Below are 16,243 nucleotides of genomic sequence, written 5' to 3'. Positions count from 1 at the left end.
CGTATTCCTATAATAAGTGTACTCGTATTCTCTTCCTCTAGATTTCAAGCTGTTTGAGGGCAGGGATTGTTTCTGCCAACTCTCTTGAACTCTCCTAAGTGCTTAGTTCAATTCTCTGTGCACAGGGAGCGTTCAATAAATACCCCTGATCGTTTGATACTGTATGCAGCACTCCGTACTAAGGAGCGGCGCGGGGTAGTAGGTAGAGCCCGGGCCTGGGAATCAGAAGGTTTTCATCCCGGCTCTGCCACGTGTTTGCCATGTGACCTCGGGCAAGTCATTTCACTTCTCTGTGCCTCATTTCCCTCATCTGTAAAATGGGGATTGAGACCGTGAGCCCCAGGTGGGACTCCTGGGTCCCTGGGTCCAACCCGATTTGCTTGTATCCACCCCACCGCTTAGTACAGCGCCTGGCGATAGTAAGCGCCTAACGGATATCACGATTACTATTAAGTGTTTGGAAAAGTACAATAGAGGAGACGTTCTCCCTGCCCAGAAGGGATTTACAAGGGACACAGCTACTAACGCAGCATGGCTCACTGGAAAGAACCCGGGCTTGGGAGCCAGAGGTCACGGGTTCGAATCCGAGCTCTGCCACTTGTCGGCCGTGTGACGGTGGGCAAGTCACTTCACTTCTCTGGGCCTCAGTTCCCTCATCTGTAAAATGGGGATGAAGACTGTGAGCCTCACGTGGGGCAATCTGATTCCCCTGTGTCTACCCCAGCGCATAGAACAGTGCTCTGCACATAGTAAGCGCTTAACAACTACCAATATTATTATTATTAAAATAATAGTGACAGGAAGAGGGTGTGGGGAATTGGATCACGAGTCAATTTTTAAGTAGTAAGGGGCCTAATATCCATGTCTGTCTTTTTCTCTAGACCGAAAGCTCCCTGTGGACAGAGAATGTGTTTACCATCTCTGCACACAGTAAGCGCTCAATATATATGATTGACTGATCGATTTTAGCGCTACCGTGGGAGCACATCGGTGCTTAGGTTCTCTAGAAGAAACTCTCTAGGAGAAGGAGCCTGGCTCAGTGGCAAGAGCACGGGCTTGGGAGTCGGAGGTCATGGGTTCGACTCCCGGCTCTGTCACTTGTCAGCTGAGTGACTGTGGGCAAGTCACTTCACTTCTCTGTGCCTCAGTTCCCTCATCTGTAAAATGGGGATTAAGATTGTGAGCCTCACGTGGGACGACCTGATGACCCTGTATCCACCCCAGCGCTTAGAACAGTGCTCTGCACATAGTAAGCGCTTAACAGATACCAACATTATTATATTATTATTAGAAACGCTCAAAAGGATATAACCTGGGGGAGATTAAGTATCAGGTATCTACCTGTGAAGGATCTTTAAGGGAAGATAATAATAATAATAATAATAATGTTGGTATTTGATAAGCTCTTACTATGTGCAGAGCACTGTTCTAAGCACTGGGGGTGATACGGGGTCATCAGGTTGTCCCACGTGAGGCTCATAGTTAATCCCCATTTTACAGATGAGGGAACTGAGGCACGGAGAAGTGAAGTGACTTGCCCACAGTCACCCAGCTGACAAGTGGCAGAGCCGGGAGTCGAACCCATGACCTCTGACTCCGAAGCCCGGGCTCTTGCCACTGAGCCACGCTGCTTCCCGCAGCGAGATGGTAAGTGTCGATCCAAGCGATCTCTAAGTGCAACGGAAGCCTCCGGTCAACCCCCATCGGATTCTTCCCCAGTGTCTCTCACAGACCCAAGCAAGCCTGGGGAGGCTCCTGTTGACTATTGACAACTAACTCCTGTTTGGCTGTTCAGAGGCAGAGTGACTCAGTGGAAAGAGCACAGGACTGAGAGTCAGAGACCTGAGTTCAAATCACCCCATTTCCCTACTGTGTGAGCTGGGGTGAATGACTTGACTGTTCTGTGCCTCAGTTTCTTCATCTGTCAAATGAAGACTGCATGCCCGTTCTTCCTCCCCCACAGCCTGGGAGCCCCAGGAGGGCCGCGGACTGTGTCCGACCTGATTTTCTTGTATTTTGCATAGTGCTTGGCACAGAGTGAGCGGTGAACAAGTTCTAGCCTTAGAGAAGCAGCGTGGCTCAGGGGAGAGAGCCCGGGCTTGGGGTTCAGAGGTCATGGGTTCAAATCCCAGCTCCGCCGCTTGTCAGCTGACTGTGGGCAAGTCACTGAACTTCTCTGTGCCTCAGTTACCTCATCTGTAAAATGGGGATTAAAACTGTGAACCCCACGTGGGACAACCTGATCACCTTGTATCCCCCAGTGCTTTGCACATAGTAAGCGCTTAACACATGCCACCATTATTATTACCAATGGGAAAGACGAAGGGCCTGGGAGTCAGAGGACCAGGATTCTAATCCCACCTCCGCCACTTGTCCGCTCTGTGATCTTGGGCGAGTCACTTAATTTCTCTGTGCCTCAGTTTCCTCATCTGGTGTTTAAGATTGTGAGCCTTCCCTATTGTGTGTGCCCTGGGGACTTAACTGCCACTTGTCAGCTGTGTGACTGTGGGCAAGTCACTTAACTTCTCTGGGCCTCAGTGACCTCATCTGTAAAATGGGGATTAACTGTGAGCCTCACGTGGGACAATCTGATGACCCTGTTTCTACCCCAGCGCTTAGAACAGTGCTCTGCACGTAGTAAGTGCTTAACGGATACCAACATTATTATTATTATCATTAACCGTTCTGTGCCTCTGTTTCCTCATCAAAATGAAAACCGCATACCCGTTCTTCCTCCTCCATAGCTTGGGAGCCCCAGGAGGGCCAGCGACTGTGTCCAAACCGATTATCTTGTATTTACCCCAGCTCTTAGTACAGTGCCTGCCATAGAGTAAGTGTTTAACAAATACCACAATTATTATTATTTTTACTATTATCATGGACCCGGATGTTCTGGAGAAAATATATCCACAGATTCGCTATGAATCGGAAACAACTTGACGGCACTTGATAGTAATAAAAAAATGTGGACCTAAGCAGCATGATGAGTGTATATATCTATAATTCTATTGATCTATTCTGATGGTATTGATGTCTGTCGACTTGTTTTGTTTTGTTGTCTGTCTCCCCCGTTGGACTGTGAGCCCGTTGTTGGGTAGGGATTGTCTCTATATGTTGCCCAATTGTACTTTCCAAGCTCTTAGTACATTGCTCCGCACACAGAAAGCGCTCAATAAATATGATTGAATGAATGAATGAATGAATGAATGAATGAATGAAAGAGCAAGGCCTTGGGAGTCAGAGGAGGTTCTAATGCCAGCTCCGGACACTTGTCTGCTGTGTGACCTCGGGCAAGTCACTTCACTTCTCTGTGCCTGTAAAGTGGGGATTAAGACGGGGAGCCCCACGTGGAACAACCTGAGTCCCTTGCATCTTCCCCGGCGCATAGAACAGTGCTCCGCACATAGTAAGCGCTTCACAAGTACTATTATTATTATTCTGTGCCTCAGTGACCTCATCTGTAAAATGGGGATTAAGATTGCGAGCCTCACGTGGGACAACCTGATCACCTTGTATCTACCCTAGCGCTTAGAGCCCCCGCACACTCTGCTCCTCTGCCGTTCACCTCCTCAATGGGCCTCCTTCTCGCCTGTCCCGCCGTCGACCCCCGGCCCACGTCCTCCCGCGGTCCCGGAACGCCCTCCCTCCTCGTCTCCGTCAAACTCACTCTCTTCCCCTCTTCAAAGCCCCCCTGAGAGCTCACCTCCTCCAGGAGGCCTTCCCAGACTGAGCCCCCCTTTCCCTCTGCCCCTCACTCCTCCCCCATTCCCTCTACTCCCTCCCTCTACTCTACCCCCTTCCCCTCCCCACGGCACTTATGTCTATTTGCATCTATTATTTATTACTCTATTTATTTTCTTAATGATGTGCCTACATCTAGGATTCTATTTATCTATTTTGATGGGATCGACGCCTGTCTACTTGTTTGGTTTTGCTGTCTGTCTCCCCCTTCTAGACTGTGAGCCCGTCGTGGGGCAGGGATGGTCTCTCTCTGTTGCCGAATTGTACATTCCAAGCGCTTCGTACAGGGCTCTGCACGCAGTCAGCGCTCAATAAATACGATTGTTCCGTCAAACGGCAGGGACTGTCTCTATCTGTTGCCGACTTGTTCATCCCAAGCGCTTAGTACAGTGCTCTGCACATAGTAAGCGCTCAATAAATACTATTGAATGAATGAATGATTGAATTCATTCATTCATTCAACGCATACGATTGAATTCATTCATTCATTCAACGCATACGATGGAATTCATCCATTTAATAAATACGATTGAATTCATTCAATAAATACGATTGAATTCATTTATTCATTCAATAAATACGATTGAATTCATTCGTTCAATAAATATGATTGAACTCATTCATTCTTCAATAAATACGATTGAATTCATTCATTCGTTCAATAAATACGATTGAATTAATTAATCAATTCTATAAATACGATTGAATCCATTCATTCATTCATTCATTCAATAAATACGATCGAATTCATTCATTCAATAAATACGAGCGAATGAATGAATTCAATAAACATGATTGAATTCATTCATTCATTCAATACGATTGAATTTATTCATCCATTCAACAAAGACGAGTGAATTCATTCATTCATTCATTTCATAAATACGATTGAATTCATTCAATACGATTGAATTTATTCATCCATTCAACAAAGACGATTGAATTCATTCATTCATTCATTCAATAAATACGATTGAATTCACTCATTCAACAAATACGATTGAATTCATTCAATACGATTGAATGTATTCATCCATTCAACAAATACGATTGAATTCCTCCCTTCCTTCCTTCATTCAATAAAGACGATGGAATCCATTCGTTCAATAAATACGATTGAATTAATTCATTCGTTCAATAAATACGATTGAGTTCATTCATTCATTCATTCATTCATTCATTCATCCATTCATCCATTCATTCATTCAATACGATGGAATTCATCCATTCAAGAGATACGATTGAATTCATTCGTATTTATTGTCGTATTTATTGAGCGCTGACTGTGCGCCGAGCAGCGGACCGAGCGCTTGGAATGGACAATTGGGCAACCGAGAGAGGGACAGAAGGCCCTCCCCGCCCCCCGACGGGCTCCCGCTCGAATCGACGAATTTTGGGAAATCAAATACGCTCGAACGAATGAATGGGTGAAGACGACGGAACGAAGGAATACGACGGAAGGAGCCGAAGGAAGGGATGAAGGGTCGGGGCTCGGCGCACCTCGGAAGGAGGTAACCGAGACCATCATTATGATTATTCCCAGGCGAGCGGGCCGCCCCGCCCGTCTGTGCCAGGACACACCCGCAGGGTCCGAGGGACGGGGCGGGAAAAAAAGAAAAGAAAAGAAAAAAAGAAAAGAAAAGAAAAAAAGAAAAGAAAAGAAAAGAAAAGAAAAAGTCCCTCCGAAAAGCGGCAGAGGCGTTCGGTTGCCCGGGGCAGCGGGGGGGGGGGGGGGGAAGGGGGGCTCTTCATCCGGGAACTTTGGCTCCTCCTGCTCGGAGCTCACGCCCCCTGCCCGGGACACGCCCCCCAGCACGTCAATCATCGCCCCGGACACGCCCCCTCGACTCAGGATACGCCCCCGATGGAGCCAATCACGGTCCCGGACACGCCCCCCAGCACGTCAATCACGGCCCGGGACACGCCCCCTTGCCCCAGGATACGTCCCCCGATGGAGCCAATCGCGGCCCGGGACACGCCCCTCTCACATGTCAATCACCGCCCAGGACCCCCCCTCCCCCAGGACACGCCCCCTAGCACGTCAATCACCGCCCGGGACCACCCCCCTCCCCCAGGACACGCCCCCGACGGCGCCAATCACGGCCGGGGGACACGCCCCCCCACCACGTCAATCACCGCCAGGGACACGCCCCCTTTCCCCATGACACCCTCTCCCCCCCATGGCGCCAATCAATCACGGCCCGGGACACGCCCCCCAACACGTCAATCACCGGCCGGGACCCGCCCCTTCTCCCAGGACCCGCCCCCCTCAGCGCCGGGCCCCGCCCCCTCGGCCCACCCATCACCGCCCCTTCCCCGGACCCCGCCCCGTCCCCCCGCCGCCCCGTCCCCCCGCCCCCTCATGAATATCGAGGAGCGGCCGGGCCCGAGGGCGCCGTCCGATCGGCTGGCGGCGGCGGAGGGGGGCGGGGCCCGCGGCCGGGCTCGGAGGAGCCGAGCGGGTCGGGGTGGCCGGGCGGGGGGGGCCATGGCCGCGGGCGTTGCGTGCGGCGGGGTCCGGCGGAGCGGAGCGGCGCGGAGCGGCGCGGAGCAACCCCCCCGCCTCGGCCGGCGCCGCACACGCTCCTTCCCGGCCGCGGAGGCCGCCCGGGAGGGCGCGCGGGGTGAGTGCTGCCGTGAGTGCCGCTGACCCCCGACGCCCACCGCGCCGCGCCGCGCCCAGCCCCTCTTTGTCCCCGCCGCCCCCCGCCCCCTCCCCGCACCTCCTCCCGCCCCCTGCCCCCGCTCGTGCCCCCGCCCCCTCCCTGCAGCTACTCCTGCCCCTGCTGATGCCCCCGCCCCTGCTGACGCCCCTGCACCTACTCCCACCCCTGCTGACGCCCCGGTCCCCTCCCTGCACCTACTCCCACCCCCCGCCCCTGCAGATGCCCCCGCCCCCTCCCCTGCCGCTGCCCGCTGCCCTTGCACCCCCTCCCGCCCCCCGCCCCCTCCCTGCGGCTATTCCCGCCCCCTGCAACCCGCCCTTGCCGATGCCCTCTGCCCTTGCCCCTCTCCCCCTCCCCGCACCTACTCCCGCCCCCTGCACCCGCCCCTGCCGATGCCCCCGCCCCCTCCCTGCAGCTACTCCTTCCTCGGCACCCGCTCCTGCCCCTCTCCCCCTCCCTGCAGTTACCCCTGCCCCTATCCCCGCCGATGCCCTCTGCCGATGCCCCCGCCTCCTCCCTCAGCCCTGGCCCCGGTCGATGCCCTCTGCCCCCGCCTCTGTCCGTGCCCCCTGCCCCTGCCTCCTTCCTACACCTACTCCTAATAGTGTTGGTATCTGTTAAGCGCTTACTATGTGCGGAGTACTGTTCTAGGCGCCCGGGGGGAGATCCGGGGTCATCAAGGTCGTCCCACGGGAGGCTCACAGTTAATCCCCATTTTCCAGTTGAGGGAACTGAGGCACCGAGAAGTTAAGTGACTTGCCCACAGTCATTCGTTCATTCATTCGATCGTATTTAATGAGCGCTTACTGTGTGCGGGCACTGTCCCGAGCGCTTGGAAAGTACGATTCGGCAACAGAGACGATCCCTGCCCACAGTGGGCTCATAGTCTAGAAGGGGGGGAGACCGGCGTCAAAACAAGTGAACAGGCATCAGTAGCATGAGTGCTCCGTGCCCTTGCACCTGCCCCTGCCCCCCTGGCTGCCACCCCCGGGCCCCTCCCTGTGGCCGCTCATTCATTCATTCATTCATTCATTCGGTAGTATTTATTGAGCGCTTACTGTGTGCAGAGCACTGTACTGAGCGTTTGGAACGGACAATGAGGCAACAGAAAGAGACAATCCCTGCCCGTCGACGGGCTCACGGTCTAATCGGGGGAAGTGTCAATTCTACCTCTGCCCCGTGACCCTGATCACCTTACTCCTGACTTGCCGCCCCTCTTCGCCCGCCCCCGCCTCTTCGCCCACCCCGTGTCCCTCGGAGCATTCGGGAGACCGTGTCCCGTCGTCGTGGTCCTTGCCGTCCTTTTCAGGCCCACGGACGGAGGTCCCGTGGCTGGCAGAGGTCACGCCCGGCCTTTTCCTGGAGCCCCGCTGGTCGCGGGGGTGGCCCGCCTCGCTGGCCCGCCTCGCCTTGGCTCTAGAGCAAAATGTTGCTTTTGCTCTGCCCGGTAAAACCCTCAAGGTGAGAAGCGGCGAGCCGGAAGGAGACGCCTCCCGGAGCCCGGGCCGCCGTCACCCGAAGGTGAAACGGCGGGCTTGACCGGCCCCGGGAAGAGATCCGCCGGGGGTGAGGTGGCTTGGGTGGGTCCCCGGAATGCTCCGGGTTCGGATCGAGAAGCGGCGTGGCTCGGCGGAGAGAGCCCGGGCTTGGGAGTCAGAGGTCGTGGGTTCTGCTCCCGGCTCTGCCGCTGCTCAGCCGTGTGACTTTGGGCCAATCGCTTCTCTTCTCTGGGCCTCAGTGTCCTCGTCTGTAAAACGGGGAGTGAGACTGTGGGCCCCACGTGGGACAACCTGATTACCTCGTATCCACCCCAGCGCTTAGAACGGTGCCCGGCAGGCAGTAAGCGCTTCACAGATACCGACATTATTATTATTGTTGGCGGGGGTGGGTGGAGGGGGTATGCAGAGAAACCACCGCGGATTGAACTTGAAGCGTGGGTTCCGTGAAGCCCTTCCCTCCCTTAAACCTCCGACCTACAGATTTTTCCAATCCGGGCACATTCCCTGGAAGTGATTATCCCCTAGCTTGGAACCTCGCCGTGGGCAGGGGATGTGTCTACTGACTCCGCTCTGTTGTTGCATTGTTCTCTCCCAAATGCTTAGGACAGTGCTCTGCACACAGCAGGCGCTCAACAGATGCGACCGAATAATTGTTAACGCTTCAGAAGTAACTCGGTGCTCTTTGGGAGTTAGTCATATTAGTTTCTAGGCTTGTTGGACCGATACTTCCCAAACCCCCCGATATTTCATTGCCGTGATTATAATTTGGAGTTTCCGAGGGCTCTCTGCCAGGATCCCAAAGTATTGCACGTTATTCCCCCGTCTCATGAGTCTTCTGAAAGGAGGGAGAGGCTAGGAAGGTGCCCTTGTCTCCGCATCCAAGGTAATAATGCTGGCGTTTGTTAAGCGCTTACTATGTGCAGGGCACTGTTCTAAGCGCCGAGGGAGATACGGGGTCATCAGGTTGTCCCACGTGAGGCTCACAGTTAATTCCCATTTTACAGATGAGGGAACGGAGGCCCCAAGAAGTTAAGTGACTTGCCCACAGTCACACAGCTGACAAGCTGACCCTTTTTCCCCCTGCTCCCTCTACCCCCCCCTTCACCTCTCCGCAGCTTAACCCTATTTTCCCCCCATTTCCCTCTGCTCCTCCCCCTCTCCCGTCCCATCCCCTCGGCACTGTACTCGTCCGCTCAACTGTATCTATCTGCATCACCCTATTTATTTTGTTTAATGAGATGTACATCAACCTGATTCTATTCAGTTGCCATTGTTTTTATGAGATGTTCTTCCCCTCGACTCCATTTATTGCCATTGTTCTCGTCTGCCCGTCTCCCCCGATTAGACCGTGAGCCCGTCAGAGGGCAGAGACCGTCTCTATCTGTTGCCGATTTGTCCATTCCAAGCGCTTAGTACAGTGCTCTGCACATAGTGAGCGCTCAATGAATACTATTGAATGAATGGATGAAAAGTGGAGGAGCCGGGATTCAAACCCATGACCTCTGACTCCCAAGCCCGGGCAGATGTTACGTGAGCTCTCTAAGGTCCCAGGGCAGAGGTAGAATTGAGACTTGAACTCACATCTCCCCTCTCCTCATCCAGCGTGGAAGTGCGGATGATGGTTCTGAGGACCAAGAGCCCTAGTCAGAGAGGGCTGAAATCCTACGACTCGTTACCGGTCGCACACCTCTACGGGTGCAGGGAATGCGGAGGCCAGCCGATGAAAGCGGAAGGGAAATGTGACCTCTCCACCCCTCGGACCCCTTACCCCAAAACCATTGTCTGTGGGAACTGGGGACTGGGGAACTGGGCATTCGGAGACGCAGCGTGGCCTGGTGGAAAGAGCGTGGGCCTGGGAATTATAGGATCTGGGTTCTAATCCCAGCTCTACCAATTTCTTGCTGAGTGACCTTGGGCAAGTAACTTCACTTCTCTGGGCCTCGATTTCCTCGACGGCGAAATGGGGATTCAGTACCTGTTCTCCCAAGCAGCGTGGCTCAGTGGAGAGAACCCGGGCTTGGGAGACAGAGGACGTGGGTTCTAATCTCGGCTCCTCCACTTGTCTGCTGTGTGACCTTGGGCAAGCTGTTTAGCTTCTCTGTACCTCAGTTACGTCATCTGGAAAATGGGGATGAAGACTGCGAGCCCCACGTGGGGCAACCTGATTCCCCTGTATCTACCCCAGTGCTTAGAACAGTGCTTGGCACGTAGTAAGCGCTTAACAAATGCCAACATTATTATTGGCATTTGGGACATGTGGGACAGGGACTACGCCCAACCTGTTTGACTTGTACCTACCCCGGCGGTTAGAACGGTGTTTGACACGTAGTAAGTGCTTTACAGGTATCACAGAACATACAACAAACGAGCATTCTTAGACTCTGAACACGAGAAGCAGCGTGGCTCAGTGGAAAGAGCCCGGGCTTGGGAGTCAGAGGTCATGGGTTCGAATCCGGTTCTGCCGCTTGTCAGCTGGGTGACGGTGGGCGAGTCACTTCACTTCTCTGGGCCCCAGTTCCCTCATCTGTAAAATGGGGATGAAGACTGTGAGCCTCACGTGGGGTAATCCGATTAACCTATATCTCCCCCAGCGCTTAGACCAGTGCTCTGCACATAGTAAGTGTTTAACAAATACCAACATTATTATTATTATGATGGGCAGGGAATGTGTTATATTGTTATATTCTACTCTCCCAGGCACTTAGTACGGCGCTCTGCGTATAGTAAGTGCTCAGTAAATGCGATTGATTGGTTAAATACAGTCGGCTGGTTAAATACAATCGGTTAAGTATGATTGATTGGTAACCCCGGGTGGAACAGGGACCGTGTTCGATCGGACCATTTCTGTCTCCCCGCGTTGCCAAGCCCGGAGCTTTGGCCCAAAGGAAAGCAGCGTGGCCTCCTGGAAGGATCACAGAAGCGAGTCAGAGGGACCTGGGTTCTGAACCTGGCTTGGCCACTTGTCTGCTGTGTGACCTTGGGCAAGTTATTTAACTTCTCTGGGCCTCACTTACCTCATCTATAAAATGGGAATTAATACTATGAGCCCCAAGTAGGACATGAACTGTTTTGAACCTGATGAGCATGTATATATCCCAGTGCTTAACACAGTGCCTGGCACAAAGGAAATGTTTAACAAGTGCCATTAAAAAAAAATTATAGATGTGCAATAAACACCGTTTTAAAAAAAACAACAAAAGCAGAACTTTGGCCCAGGACCTTTTGCCTCAATTCCAGATGAGGATGGTACTTAATGTTTCAATTAATTTATAATAAAATATCAATAATAATTAAAATATATGTGGCGATTAGGTGCCTATTATGTGCCAAGTACTCTGCCAAGCATTGGAGTAGACACGAAAGTTAGATCGGACACAATCCCTGTACTCTCTGGAGCTCTCAGGCTGAGGGAGGAAGAACAAGTATTTAATTCCCACTTTATAGCAGAGGAAACTGAGGCACCGAGCGGTTAAGCGACTTGTCCGAGGTCACTTAGCAGGCAAGTGCTGGAGCTGTTCTCTTTACACTAGGCCACGCTCTGATCTAGAACTTTACCTCAGTTTGGCTGCCAGGATATAGGGGTCATGTATCCTCCATCACAGGCCCTCTAGAGTCTCTGGAATCCAATATTTATTGAGCGCTTACTATGTGCAGAGCACTGTACTGAACGCTTGGGAGAGTGCAGTATCGCAATAAACAGACATATTCCCTGCCCGCAACGAGCTTGCAATCTAGAGGAGCAAAGGGCCTGGCGATGGAGAGTGATGTAAGAGCGATTGAAAATGCTTGGGTTCAAGGTTTTTCATTCATTCAATAGTATTTATTGAGCGCTTACTATGTGCAGAGCACTGTACTAAGCGCTTGGGATGAACAAGTCGGCAACAGATAGAGACAGTCCCTGCCGTTTGACGGGCTTACGGTCTGATCGGGGGAGACGGACAGACGAGAACGATGGCACTAAACAGCGTCGAGGGGAAGAACATCTCGTAAAAACCGATGGCAACTAAATAGAATCGAGGCGATGGACAATTCATTAACAAAATAAATAGGGTAACGAAAATATATACAGTTGAGCGGGCGAGTACGGTGCCGTGGGGAGGGGAAGGGAGAGGGGGAGGAGCAGAGGGAAAAGGGGAAAATGAGGGTTTAGCTGCGGAGAGGTAAAGGGGGGATGGCAGAGGGAGTAGAGGGAGAAGAGGAGCTCAGTCTGGGAAGGCCTCTTGGAGGAGGTGAGTTTTAAGTAAGGTTTTGAAGAGGGAAAGAGAATCAGTTAGGTGGAGGTGAGGAGGGAGGGCGTTCCGGGACCGCGGGAGGACGTGACCCGGGGGTCGACGGCGGGACAGGCGAGACCGAGGGACGGCGAGGAGGTGGGCGGCGGAGGAGCGGAGCGTGCGGGGTGGGTGGTAGAAAGAGAGAAGGGAGGAGAGGTAGGAAGGGGCGAGGTGATGTAGAGCCTCGAAGCCTAGAGTGAGGAGTTTTTGTTTGGAGCAGAGGTCGATAGGCAACCACTGGAGTTGTTTAAGAAGGGGAGTGACAGGCCCAGATCGTTTCTGCAGGAAGATGAGCCGGGCAGCGGAGTGAAGAATAGACCGGAGCGGGGCGAGAGAAGAGGAAGGGAGGTCAGAGAGAAGGCCGACACAGTAGTCTAGCCGGGATATAACGAGAGCCCGTAACGGTAAGGTAGCCGTTTGGGTGGAGAGGAAAGGGCGGATCTTGGCGATATTGTAGAGGTGAAACCGGCAGGTCTCGGTAGCGGATAGGATGCGTGGGGTGAATGAGAGAGACGAGTCAAGGATGACACCGAGATCGCGGGCCCGAGAGACGGGAAGGACGGTCGTGCCATCCACGGTGATAGGGAAGTCTGGGAGAGGACCGGGTTCGGGAGGGAAGATGAGGAGCTCAGTCTTGCTCATGTTGAATTTTAGGTGGCGGGTCGACATCCGGGTGGAGACGTCCCGGAGGCGGGAGGAGATGCGAGCCCGAAGGGAGGGGGAGAGGACAGGAGCGGAGATGTAGATCCGCGTGTCATCTGCGTAGAGATGGTAGTCAAAGCCGTGAGAGCGGATGAGTTCACCGAGGGAGTGAGTGTAAATGGAGAACAGAAGAGGGCCGAGAACTGACCCTTGAGGAACTCCAACAGTTAAAGGATGGGAGGGGGAGGTTTTGTTCATTCATTCATTCATTCAATAGTATTTATTGAGCGCTTACTATGTGCAGAGCACTGTATTAAGCGCTTGGGATGAACAGGTCGGCAACAGAGATGGTCCCTGCCGTTTGACGGGCTCACAGTCTAATCGGGGAAGATGGACAGACAAGAACAATGGCAATAAATAGAGTCGAGGGGAAGAACATCTCGTAAAAACGATGGCGACTAAATAGAATCGAGGCGATGTACAATTCATAAACAAAATAAATAGGGTAATGGAAATATATACAGTTGAGCGGACGAGTACAGTGCTGTGGGGAGGGGAAGGGAGAGGGGGAGGAGCAGAGGGAAAGGGGGGAAAAGAGGGTTTAGCTGCGGAGAGGTAAAGGGGGGGTGGCGGAGGGAGTAGAGGGAGAAGAGAAGCTCAGTCTGGGAAGGCCTCTTGGAGAAGGTGAGTTTTAAGTAGGGTTTTGAAGCAGGGAAGAGAATCAGTTTGGCGGAGGTGAGGAGGGAGGGGGTTCCAGGACCGCGGGAGGACGTGGCCGGGGGGTCGACGACGGGATGGGCGAGATCGAGGGACGGTGAGGAGGTGGGCGGCAGAGGAGCGGAGCGTGCGGGGTTGGTGGTAGAGAGAAGGGAGGAGAGGTAGGAAGGGGCAAGGTGATGGAGAGCCTCGAAGCCTAGAGTGAGGAGTTTTTGTTTGGAGCAGAGGTCGATAGGCAACCACTGGAGTTGTTTAAGAAGGGGAGTGACATGCCCAGAGAGTTTCTGCAGGAAGATGAGCCAGGCAGCGGAGTGAAGAATAGACCGGAGCAGGGCGAGAGAGGAGGAAGGGAGGTCAGAGAGAAGGCTGACACAGTAGTCTAGCCGGGATATAACGAGAGCCCGTAGCGGTAAGGTAGCCATTTGGGTGGAGAGGAAAGGGCGGATCTTGGCGATATCGTAGAGGTGAAACCGGCAGGTCTCGGTAACGGATAGGATGTGTGGGGTGAACGAGAGAGATGAGTCAAGGATGACACCGAGATCGCGGGCCCGAGAGACGGGAAGGACGGTCGTGCCATCCACGGTGATAGAGAAGTCTGGGAGAGGACCGGGTTCGGGAGGGAAGATGAGGAGCTCGGTCTCGCTCACGTTGAGTTTTAGGTGGCGGGCCGACATCCGGGTGGAGACGTCCCGGAGGCGGGAGGAGATGCGAGCCCGAAGGGAGGGGGAGAGGACAGGGGCGGAGATGTAGATCCACGTGTCATCTGCGTAGAGATGGTAGTCAAAGCCGTGAGAGCGGATGAGTTCACCGAGGGAGTGAGTGTAGATGGAGAACAGAAGAGGGCCGAGAACTGACCCTTGAGGAACTCCAACAGTTAAAGGATGGGAGGGGGAGGAGGCTCTGGCGAAGGAGACCGAGAATGACCGGCCAGAGAGGTAAGAGGAGAACCGGGAGAGGACGGAGTCCGTGAAGCCGAGGTGAGATAAGGTATGGAGGAGGAGGGGATGGTCGACAGTGTCAAAGGCAGCAGAGAGGTCAAGGAGGATTAGAATGGAGTAGGAGCCATCGGATTTGGCAAGAAGGAGGTCGTGGGTGACCTTAGAGAGAGCAGTCTCGGTAGAGCGGAGGGGACGGAAGCCAGATCGGAGGGGGTCTAGGAGAGAATGGGAGTTGAGGAATTCTCAGCATCGATTGTAGACGACTCGTTCTAGGATTTTGGAAAGGAAGGGTAGTAGGGAGATAGGGCGATAACTGGAGGGCGACGTGGGGTCGAGAGCGGGTTTTTTTAGGATGGGGGAGACGTGGGCATGTTTGAAGGCAGAGGGGAAGGAGCCCTTGGAGATCGAGTGGTTAAAAATAGAAGTTAAGGAAGGTAGGAGGGCAGGGGCGATGGTTTTAATACGGTGAGAGGGAATGGGGTCCGAGGCGCAGGTGGAGGGGGTGGCACTTGCGAGGAGGGAGGAGATCTCCTCTGAGGATACTGCAGGGAAGGGTGGGAAAGTAGGGGAGGGGGTCGGTGTGGGGGAGGGGAGAGGCGGAGGGGTGACTTTGGGGAGCTCAGACCTGATCGTGTTGATTTTCGTGAGGAAATAGGTGGCCAGATCATTGGGGGTGAGAGATGGGGGAGGGGGAGGAACAGGGGGCCTAAGGAGAGAGTTAAAGGTCCGGAACAATCGGCGGGGGTGGCGGGCATGGGTGTCGATGAGGGAGGAGAAGAAGTTTTACCTGGCGGAGGAGTTTTGTTTCATGGAGGAGCTCATCCCCCATCATCCTATTTAACAGTCGCACCGAACCTCACCACACCACTCTGGAGTTGCAAGAGATAGGCATTCGCACCCCATTTTACAGATGGAACTGACTGGTCAAGGTCTCTAGACTGTAGACTCGTTGTGGACAGGGAATGTGTCTGTTTATTATTATATTATACTCTCCCAAGCGCTTACTGCAATGCTCTGCACACAGTAAGTGCTCAATAAATGAGATTGACTGACCCAGTTGGGTCAGCGTGACTACAGACTTAGCATTCGTCTGTCGAAAGGTCACAGGGCTAAGTAACATTGTGACTCTTAGTGGGATTGAGTGGTGGATCTAAACCTGACCATGCTGTGTGATTTTGGAAGAGTTTCATAACCTCTTTGGGCATCAGCACAGTTTTTTATATATATATTTACATATAAACACACATACCTATATGTACATACAATACACATATGCATATATATACACACGGTTACTCAGAGCATCACTACTTGGTGTCAAACTGGAAAAGTTATTTCTGGCACAAAAAATGACTTGGTTTCTATAGTCATTTGTTATGCCCTGTGCCGTTTTATATCCAAGCTCTACGAACTCTCTTTGAGGCTTTCTTTGGTAAAAAAAATCTAGTTCGCCTGAAAAGAAAGATGACTTTGGGCATGTCTGATCATTGTTCATGAAGTAGAGGAATCGTAGCACAGCTTTAACGGCTTCCTAAAGGGCATTTGGAGTTCTAAATGATTATGTCACGCCTGGGGAGAATGTGTTGGTAAAGAAAGTTAACTTAGAGTTGCATTATTCATATCCTCCTATATTAGTCCTCTCTAGTTACCTTAGAAATGGAGCTTATCTTGTTTTTATTGTGGTTTAAACCCACAAAAGAGGTATTGTTCACATTAGCGATACCATAATTGTCAATATTATGGGAAAACATTTGACCTATAAGAGTAGT

At 52.9% G+C, this 16,243-nt stretch overlaps 1 protein-coding gene across 2 annotated transcripts in view; it reads left to right on the top strand.

Annotated features, from left to right (window-relative positions):
• ARHGEF10L (Rho guanine nucleotide exchange factor 10 like) overlaps nucleotides 1-16,243 on the top strand; it is a 229,073-nt gene that overhangs the window by 22,854 nt on the left and 189,976 nt on the right. The window contains exon 1 of one of the 2 annotated variants that reach the window (XM_029064987.2): nucleotides 6,266-6,365. The exons of the other annotated variant lie outside the window; for it this stretch is intronic. The gene's annotated coding sequence lies outside the window, so the exon portion shown is untranslated. Of the gene's footprint in view, nucleotides 1-6,265; nucleotides 6,366-16,243 lie in introns of those variants that run through there. 2 annotated transcript variants of the gene reach the window in all.

Source organism: Ornithorhynchus anatinus, chromosome 5 (genome assembly GCF_004115215.2).
Source record: "Ornithorhynchus anatinus isolate Pmale09 chromosome 5, mOrnAna1.pri.v4, whole genome shotgun sequence".
Lineage (NCBI taxonomy): Eukaryota > Metazoa > Chordata > Mammalia > Monotremata > Ornithorhynchidae > Ornithorhynchus > Ornithorhynchus anatinus.
This window is presented reverse-complemented; position numbering and strand designations above follow the sequence as displayed.